Genomic DNA, 9,693 nt, shown 5'->3' with positions numbered 1-9,693 from the left:
AAAAATCACCACGGCGTGGATAAGACACATACACCGTAACGGGCACCTAGCTTTTCCAGCACCGACCAGCATGGAGCCCGATGCCCTCTTTTTAATTTTTTATTTTTTTAAAAAAAAGGAATGTTCACGTACATCTCAATGTACCGCTAAATTACCATCCACTAAGTTACATCCAACACACGTGTCAAGCGTGCACGATATCTGAGTCAGCCCAAAAGGTTAAGTCCACCTTCAAGATCATTGGTATTGAAATCAGAATAATCCATTTATCAGGTGGGCCACCGTCCAATCTTTTCTACGTTTTATCTGCAGGTGTACCTCACTTGGTGAAGGGATAGACCTGATTTTTGTGGCCAACGATCTTTAAGCTGGGGCTAATCTTTTGAAGGCTCAGATGCTCTCTACGTGTGACAAGTTAGCTGAATCAACCTCAGTCCAACTCTACGTATAGAAAGCTTCTGGACCATTGACATGGGCGTGGGCTTTTCTAAATTAGAAAACTATACTAAACATACCACGCAACCCATAATAAAAAAATCTCTCCCAATATTCGCCGAGATCTTGACTTTAAAGGGTAATGCATTGGATTTCACGATTACATTAGTAGCTACTTAAGCTGGAATCTTAAGTTTTGTTTGGTACCTTGTAATTGAAATGTCTTCAAATATAAAATTTGTGTGTTTAAATGTCTATAATAGAATTGCATTAAAAAAAATTAAAATGCAAATATAAGAAGGTGAATTTGATTAACAAACTAAGTCTTAATATTCAAACTTAGTATACATATGTTATTTAATAGAATGATTCTAACAACCCATTGATATGTATACTTTCATAAAAAATGAGAAAATTTTAAACCTCCAGTGACACTATTAATGACCGTTTTGCCAATATTTTTTAACCAGTCATTTAGATTACCAATGTTTGGCCATTTATAATTTATTTTATTTTTTTTGTGTAATTTTAGTGGTGTAATCGATAATTAGATTGTTTCAATGTATTATTAATATACTAAGTATACAGCAAATTAGTAGTCTAATGTCACCTTTGTTATTCGTGCGACCCTCGTATGTTTAAAGGAAAAGTAAAAAGTTATTTCACACCAATTATCTCTCGTTCACAGCAAAATAAAAGAATTTTAGAACACATTAAAAATTACGTTTTCATTTACCTCCACTCTGTAACCCCAAACGTATTGTTTTAGTGCATTTACCTTTGATTACACCCAATTCTAAAGTGCCAAATGGGGAGAAAAATAGTTAGCTTCTTTCTTGAAAGTATTTAAGCTATTTTAATAATGTAAAATGTAATTATTTCTATAAAACAACCATGAAACTATATAGCGTTTAAATAATAATAATAAAAAATAAAAAATAAAAAATTTCTTAGAATGTATGATGAATATGCACATGTAAAGATCTTTGTTTTTTAAATTCATGGAAAAATTATACAATTGAATCACAAGAGAGAGATATCAATAAATAATAGTTGAAATATTTTAAGAACCGACCGATCTAACCATTCAATCAATTATGGAGTTGGATGTGATGTATTATGAGAGACCTGCCTTTTGTATTGATTCCTAAATGCTGTATGGAGAGAGCTTTCAACTCCAGGTATGGGGGATGCGTCAGTGCTCCTTGTTGCATAGGTTAACTTGGATGCTCCAATCGATCAATCTAAACCATCCATTAAGTCCAAACAGATTTCATAGGTCACCGTGAAAAATCCCACTGGTTGGATCATCCAATCCATTTCCTGATTTGGCCTTATTTTCTATAGCCATTCTTTTTCGATTCTTTACAATTATAATCAATCCACGATGGTCCTTACCAAACATCTTTATCTAATTATTGATTGGAAGTACTTTTATGTAAACAACTTTAGCCATCCATATTAAAGGACATTGATCAAATGGTTAATATTTACCAGATGGGTGTGATATTTGCATGGTAGCTCATGAAATGTGCATTGGACCTAATGAACAGTCCAGATCAATGGATTGGACACACAAAGTATCCTATTGCAACTAGCAGCACTATAACTTATAAGTGCTCTTAGAGCATTGTAGTATTTCTCATAGGCATGAATTTAAAAAATAAATCATTATTGCTGCTATTTCCTTATCACGATGAGAGTGAATTTTTTTATTGAGGGAGGCACTTTATATCTGTTGTATAATATTTGAAAATCTATCATAGTCTAATGGATTGGTTGAGTGTGATAACCTCTAGAAAATCCTAACGACTTGTGAGATTGAAGCTGGGCACACCCAGATCAATAGCTCAACTGGCAGACTGAGGGGAGATACCTCGTTTCAACACTTGAGGGCTTGGTATCAATTCCTAGCGGGGGTGGCTAACATGGAGTGTGTGTACTGACATGGGTGTGTACTAACAAGCTAACCCAAAAGAAAAAAAAAAAAAAAGATTGAAGCTGGGCAAAGTTGATAAGTGTTGTATTATCTTTAACAGACACATTAAAAATAGAGTTTGAGAAAAGGAGTGGAACTAGAATTGGAATTATAAACGAGGATATTCTTATGAACCTAGCCTTAAATTGGATCTGGCTCCATGGCATAGTGGTAAACAGACTCTGTTTCAATACTTAGATGATGGGATCGAGAGTCATGTGATGTGAGTGGATGTGTGTGAATGTCTATTTAAATAAGTAAATAAATAAAACTGGCATGAAATTAATTAAGGTGAGTGAAGTATGAGAAAATATTCATAGTAAGAAACCCTAACCAGTAACATTTAGCCTTTCTTTTTTACATGCACACTCACACCCACACACATGGGTACTCAAACCCATGACCTCATTTTTGAAACAGATCGTGTCTACCACTGAGCCATGAGTAGGGACCCATGGCTCAATTTATTTCGGACCTCATTCTGCCAAATAAGAGTGGAACAAAATTTTGGTTCTCAGCTTTTGGAGGGATGAATGGGGCAAAGAAATTATGGGCACCACCTATCCATTTATGGAGAAAGGATCACATGATATTGGCTAAGGGTCCGGCTAAAAAATTTTCTACTACATGTGCAGTTAGGAATGCAGCCAGTTAGTTTGATCACACACTCAGTTCCCATGGAAGGATGCTCGGAAGATTCCATGTGCCCCTAAAATCAAAATGTTTGTGTGGAAGTTGTTGGATTTATATGTGCCCTTTAGAGCCAATTTGACTCATTTCGATTGAAGTGATGATTGAAACTTGGTCATCACCTATCGGTTTTGGTGAATGGAACAGGGTCCATTGGGGGGTGTTTGGATCCTAAGTTACTTTAGATAAGTAACTTGGGATAAGCTACTTATACCAAGTAATTTATCTTGGTTTCTACTTCCTCAGTGGATGAGTATATTTGGTAAACAACTTATTAGCCAAAAAGTAGAAAAGCTTATTTAATTTCCAACATCACAAGAATTTATCCCTTAAGTCCGTTTGGCCCCCCTCACATCCATCATCCATCATATGGGGCCAACCTTTGATGTGGACCAATAATTATGTGGGCCCCACCTTTGATGTGGGCGTCCATCATACAGGGCACATCTTGGATGTGGGCCATTCATCATTAGGAGCTGATCTTCCATGTGCACCATCCATTATGTAGGGTCCACCTTTGATGTTGGTCATCATCATGTAGGGCACACAATCAATGTTATTGTCCATCATGTGGAGCCCACTATCAACGTTATTGTCCATCATGTGAGGCCCACCTTCAATATCTACAACCCATCATGTGGAGCCCACCTTTGATGCGGACCGTCAATCATGTGGGCCCCACCTTCGATGTGGACGGTCCCTTTGAGGCCCACCTTGGATATGGGCTAATCATCATTAAGGTCGACCTTTGATGTGGATCGCCCATCATGTGGGGGGACACATTGAAGTGGATCATTCATCATGTGGGGCCCACTATTACTAATTACCCATCATGAGGAGCCCACCTGTGATGTGGATTGTCCATCATGTGGCCATGCCTTCAATGTAAGTTGCCCATCATGTGACGCTCGCCTTGGATGTGGGTCATTCATCATTAGGGGCCAACCTTTGATGTAGATTGTCCATCATGTGGGGTCACCTTGATGTGGCCAATCCAACATGTGGGCCAGTTTCAATGTCGATTTCCCATCATGTGGAGCTCACCTTTGATGTGAATTGTCCATCGTATGGCCCCACCTTTGAAGTGGGTCATTCATCATAACATCCCATTTTGGATGTAGACTATTTATCATTAGGGGCTAACCTTTGATATGGACATACTATAATATAGGTGATCCATCATATGGGGTCCACCTTTGATGTGGACGGTCCATCGTGTAGGCCTCACCTTTGATGTAGACAATCCATCGTGTGGGGGTCGCCTTTGATGTAGAGAGAGAGAGAGAGAGAAGTGAAATGTTTAAAAAAAAAAAAAAAAAACTTATGGGGATTAGTGGTTTAAGCACATAAGTTACTTTTGCAATCATGTTTACCAAACTAAAGTGAAAAAAGTAGCTTAATGGCTTGACATAAGTTGAAAAGTAATTTATATGGTGGTATCCAAACAAGCCCTTAATGACTCACCTTTTTGTACTTTATTAATTAATTATGATTGGAAACTTGGATATACTAATTAGTTATTAGTATTTCTTTTTAAAATTCTTTTTTATCTTTGAGGAAAGAATTTAATCGACATAACGGCCTAAATGGGCTAGTGAAGAGTTGATGTTTCATATTCTTAATACCTGAAATTCTTAAGTACACACAATTTTTTTAATATACTTAATATAGATTAAGTGTAATTGATTTATCAGTAAGTTAGTGTAAGTGTATAACTTATATTAATGTATTAGATATATATTAATGGATATTTATTATTATTATTATTATATTTAAAAAAATTAATTAAATGATGGTAATTATTAATTCTAGCATTTTATTTTTCTCTATTACAACCATACGAGTATAAAATCAGTGGGAAAGGGAGGTAGTTAAACAATGGTTGGCAATATATGGATTTCACTTCTTGATAATTGATTCAAGTCCAAATACATATATTACAGAAAGGTGTCGACGAGTGTTGAGGTGTCCCATTTAAAGGAACACTTAGTAAGCATGCATCAAGAAAATATTAGTTTCCATAATATTTCAAAGGAAGTGAAGGCGTTGATGAAACATCGAAAAAATAGGTGAAGGTGAGGCAAGAGCGGGTTGAGCATGAGATGGGGTATAGGGATCGAGAGTTAGTGCATCCTCTATAAGGTTTAGGTAGAGGAGTATGATGATCATGAGTACTGATAAGGGGTTCAGGTGTCTTTGGCTTCAAGCGCGAGAAGAACTGGAAGAAGTAATGGCAGTCGAGTAGGCCTACTTTTCAGTGTTCTATGCGAGAGGTTGGTGGGAGTAATAGAGTAGGGAAAGTAATAATGAGTGAGGTTAAGAGTGATAGTGGGAGGTAAGGGTAACAGTGGTATTAGGAAAACAGGGAGACAAAGTCAATTGAATAACATGTTACCTAAAGCGGATTTGATAAAGCGGATAGACAAATATATATTATTTATAACTACATGCCTCCTCATAATGTTGAGAGCCCATACTCTAAGAACATAATTGTTGCGATATAATGTATGGGATCATGTATGGAATGGCAGAGATAAGGCAGTATATTAATACATTTAGGCCATCTTAGGAGTAGTATAGGGTCACACTTATTTGTAGTAGCAAATAGAAAATTCCAACTCGAATGTCTGTTTTAAATTTTATGATTTACTATAGGGAGATGACCATATTCCTCAAGTCTATTGATGCATCAATAAGATATATAGACGAGTTAAATAAAGATGTGACATGGGTAGTGGAGAAAAATAATATTCTCCAAATTATTGTGAACAATGAAAGCACATCTGTGAAGGCCGACAATGAGTTGATGAAGTATAATGTGTATTAGAGTCTGTGTTGCCTATTGTATATACTTGATGTTGGAACCAATATGAGAAGAGCTGGCTATTAGAAGTGTTATTGTCGATGGGAGAGCAATCACAAACTTTATTTACAGTTATACCTGGCTTCTTGCCGAGATGCGAAAAAAGTGTAATGGCAATACAGTGCAGTACAGAGTGATACGATTTGTTACACTTCATTGCCTTAAGACGCCTCTAAACAGATAAGCAGTGACTGAGATGCCTATTCTCCTCCACTTGATGGGGTGAATGGGATATAAGTGATACTCTTATAGGGAAGAGGGCTTTGGATATTGTCTTATGTAACGCATTTTGGGATCGCATGAATGATGTATTGGGGTTTCTAAAGCCTATTTACATGATGCTGAGAACGGTAGACAATAAGACATGTTCGTTGATGGGTTCTATATATAAGTTGACGTAGTTCATGAAATATATATTTAAATTAAAAAAAGCCTCTACCTTGTGTAAATGGGTATAAACGATCATCGATGATCGGTGGTAAAGGATTTTCTCTCACTTTCTTCCTACAGCCGTTGGTAAGTAATTGGATTTAATTTAATTTAATATTTTCTACATGTTACTTTCATTACAATAATTCATTGATAGTAATTATCGAATGAGACTCATTATATTTTCTAAACCCCAAGTACCACTATAGTAGGAGGTTGGGTGACGACAATGACTTAAAAATGACAATACATAACATGTATGAATAGTTATTCTCAAAACGTGTAGGAAAAATAAACTTTACAAATGAGGTATAGACTGTTGTACTCATTTGTTAAAGTTCTGTAATTTTATAGCATATAAATACTTAACAAACTATGATAATTTTATTGGATAGATTTCTATGATGAAAGTGGCCAATTTCAAAAAGAATTTCTAATCAGGTTGAAGTTGACGATGATTTCATATGAATTTTAGCATCGTGTAATTATTTTTTCTATTTCTCGATTATATAATGAATATACGATTTATAAAACTAACGGACAATCAAAATCAATTTGCAGGAAAATGGTGGTCTTTTTGCAAGAGTGAAGCAGTACTTAGTGGCCCACATACTTGTACAAATAATGTCATCATTATTGTGCAAACAGAACTGGAGTATGTTTTTACTTACTTACACAAATAAGGAAAATAAGTTAGGGGTACAAGAGACTTTAAAAATCTTATTTTATGTCACTAAAATATGAAGCTGCGAGAGAAACAACTACTAGCAAATAAAGATGTAGTTACAGATAAGGACCTGCTTAACTTAATGATGCTTACCAACTACGTATATCTTTAGGAGGGGAAAAACCTACTTATGAATAAGTCAAGTCAATTAAGTTATATAATGACAATGGACGTCATAATTCAAAGATAGCTAGCAAGCGAGCATCATGTAGCGCATCGGTATAAATGCTATCTTAAAAGGATAATCATCGCTTCAAAATAGTGATTCTTTTCATCCATTAACATAAGCTGATAGTCAAGCAATATGATCATATGGTATGCATGGTGGGATCACTCTTAGCAACATAGACCCATCTGAAGATGGTGGCGATTGTGCCAATGATGATAGCTACATAGGTGGAGGAGATAACATTGACGGTTGTGACAGCGGCGGTGGCGATGGTGATGGTTCGAGCTAGAGCTCTTTACCTCATTCATTGGGAAAAGAGTTTGATTATACACTTAGGATAAATGGCATGGTTCTTATCTTATCCCAATATAGGCTTCTTAGCTAAAGAAGATGTACCATCATTGCAGCAAGAAGCTAAGTCATGATGAGGAGTCATTAACATATAAGTGCAAGGTCCATGTACATTTGTGGTGGGTAGGACAACTCTTAACTCTATGCCACAATATGGATGTGAAAATGGATCCAACAAATATGGTTATCCTCCTCATAGATATTAGAAGAGCAACTCCAACAACTATGACAAACAATTGCAATCACCAATAAAGAAAATGAGCAGGAGTATGCCTACAAATACAAATAACAAGGGAAGCAATATTTAGGACATGACTATAGCCAGATAAATGGTTCCATGAGTGACATACATACCTAGCCTATTTCAAGCTCTAGATCAATATCAACCACATATAAACTTATTTTGGATATAATTCCATTTTTACCAAACAAAAAACAATTTAGGACCCTATACGAAGGAAACTTCTTATGCATAATGTTTTAAGTGTGTAATCATATATGTTTTAAGGAGCGTTTAAATTGTAAGTCAATTAAGATAAGCTACTTATACCGTAAGTAGCTTATCTTGGTTTCTACTTAATTAGAAAATAAGTTTGGTAAACAATATACTAATCATTTAAATAAATAAATAAATAAAAAGAAGTAGAAAAGCATATTTGTTTTCCAACATCATAAGTAATTATTCCGAAAGTCTCTTTGGTCCCCCTCACATCCACCGTCCATCACGTGGGGCCACCCATTGATGTGGATCGTTCATTGTGTGGGCCCCACCTTTGATGTGGATCGTCCATCAAGCAGGGCCAACATTGATTGTAGACTATTTATCATTAGGGGTCAATCTTTAATGTGCACAATTCATTAAGTAAAGCCCACCTTTGATGTTTATCATCCATCATGTGGGGCCACCATCAATATTATTGTCCATCATGTGGCGCCCGTATTCAATATCCACTGCCCTTCAGGTGGAGCCCACCTTTGACGTGGATTGTCCATCATGTGTACCCACCTCCGATGTGAGTTGCCCATTATGTGGGACCCGCCTTGGATATGGGCCACTCATCATTAGGCTGATCTTTTATGTGGAGTATCCATCATGTGGGGCCCACCTTGATGTGGATCATCCATCATGTGGGGCCCACCATTATTAATTGCCCATCATTTGGAACCCACCTTTGATGTGGATTGCCCATCATGCGAACTCCACCTTCAATGTAGCTTGCCCATCATGTGGTGCTCACCTTCGATGTGAGCCATTCACTATTAGGGGTGGACCTTTAATGTGAATCATCCATCATGTGGAGCCCACTAGATCATCTTCCCATTCATTGGATGATTTTTCAATCTCATGAACTTGGAAGTGATTCTAATAGGTCATACAAGCCTATCATTTTCATTCCATTATGCAATAACAAACCAAACAATAAAAACAACTATCCACTCCTCCGTAATCACATAACATGCCACCTTACCCTCCACAATCACACACATTAAATAAAAAACAATCAGATAACAAACCATCAGCTCCTCCTCGATCACACACATAAACAACAATCACATAACCGGCCATCTGCACCTCCACAATCATACGTTCAAACAAATAACAATCACAAACTGGGCCACCCACCCTCCACAATCACACACACAAACAACAATTATTTAACAGTCCACCTGCCTATCCATAGTCACACACCACACAAACATAGGGCCCCACAGTCCAATTGTAGCTCATCCACTATATATATGGCTACATGCAGGCACTAATTCGGGCCATTCAAATCATGTCCATAACATAGATGTGGCATTGCCCAAATATTGAATTGATTAGACAATTTTAACAGTCTCTGGCCCAACCATATCTTATGACAGTTAAAGACTGAAGAAATACAAGTGAATCACTCAATCCAAAATGGGCCTACCCCATTGAATGGGTTTGATTGTATGTGCAAGCATGATGATTTCCCATACAAAGCGCACCTATTCAAAGTTGTGCCAGAGCTTGGATGTGTCCAACACATTCATACCATGAAAACGGTCGGCCCACAATGTTAAGA

This window comes from Magnolia sinica, chromosome 4, assembly GCF_029962835.1.
Source record: "Magnolia sinica isolate HGM2019 chromosome 4, MsV1, whole genome shotgun sequence".
Taxonomy (NCBI): Eukaryota; Viridiplantae; Streptophyta; class Magnoliopsida; order Magnoliales; family Magnoliaceae; genus Magnolia; species Magnolia sinica.
This window is presented reverse-complemented; position numbering follows the sequence as displayed.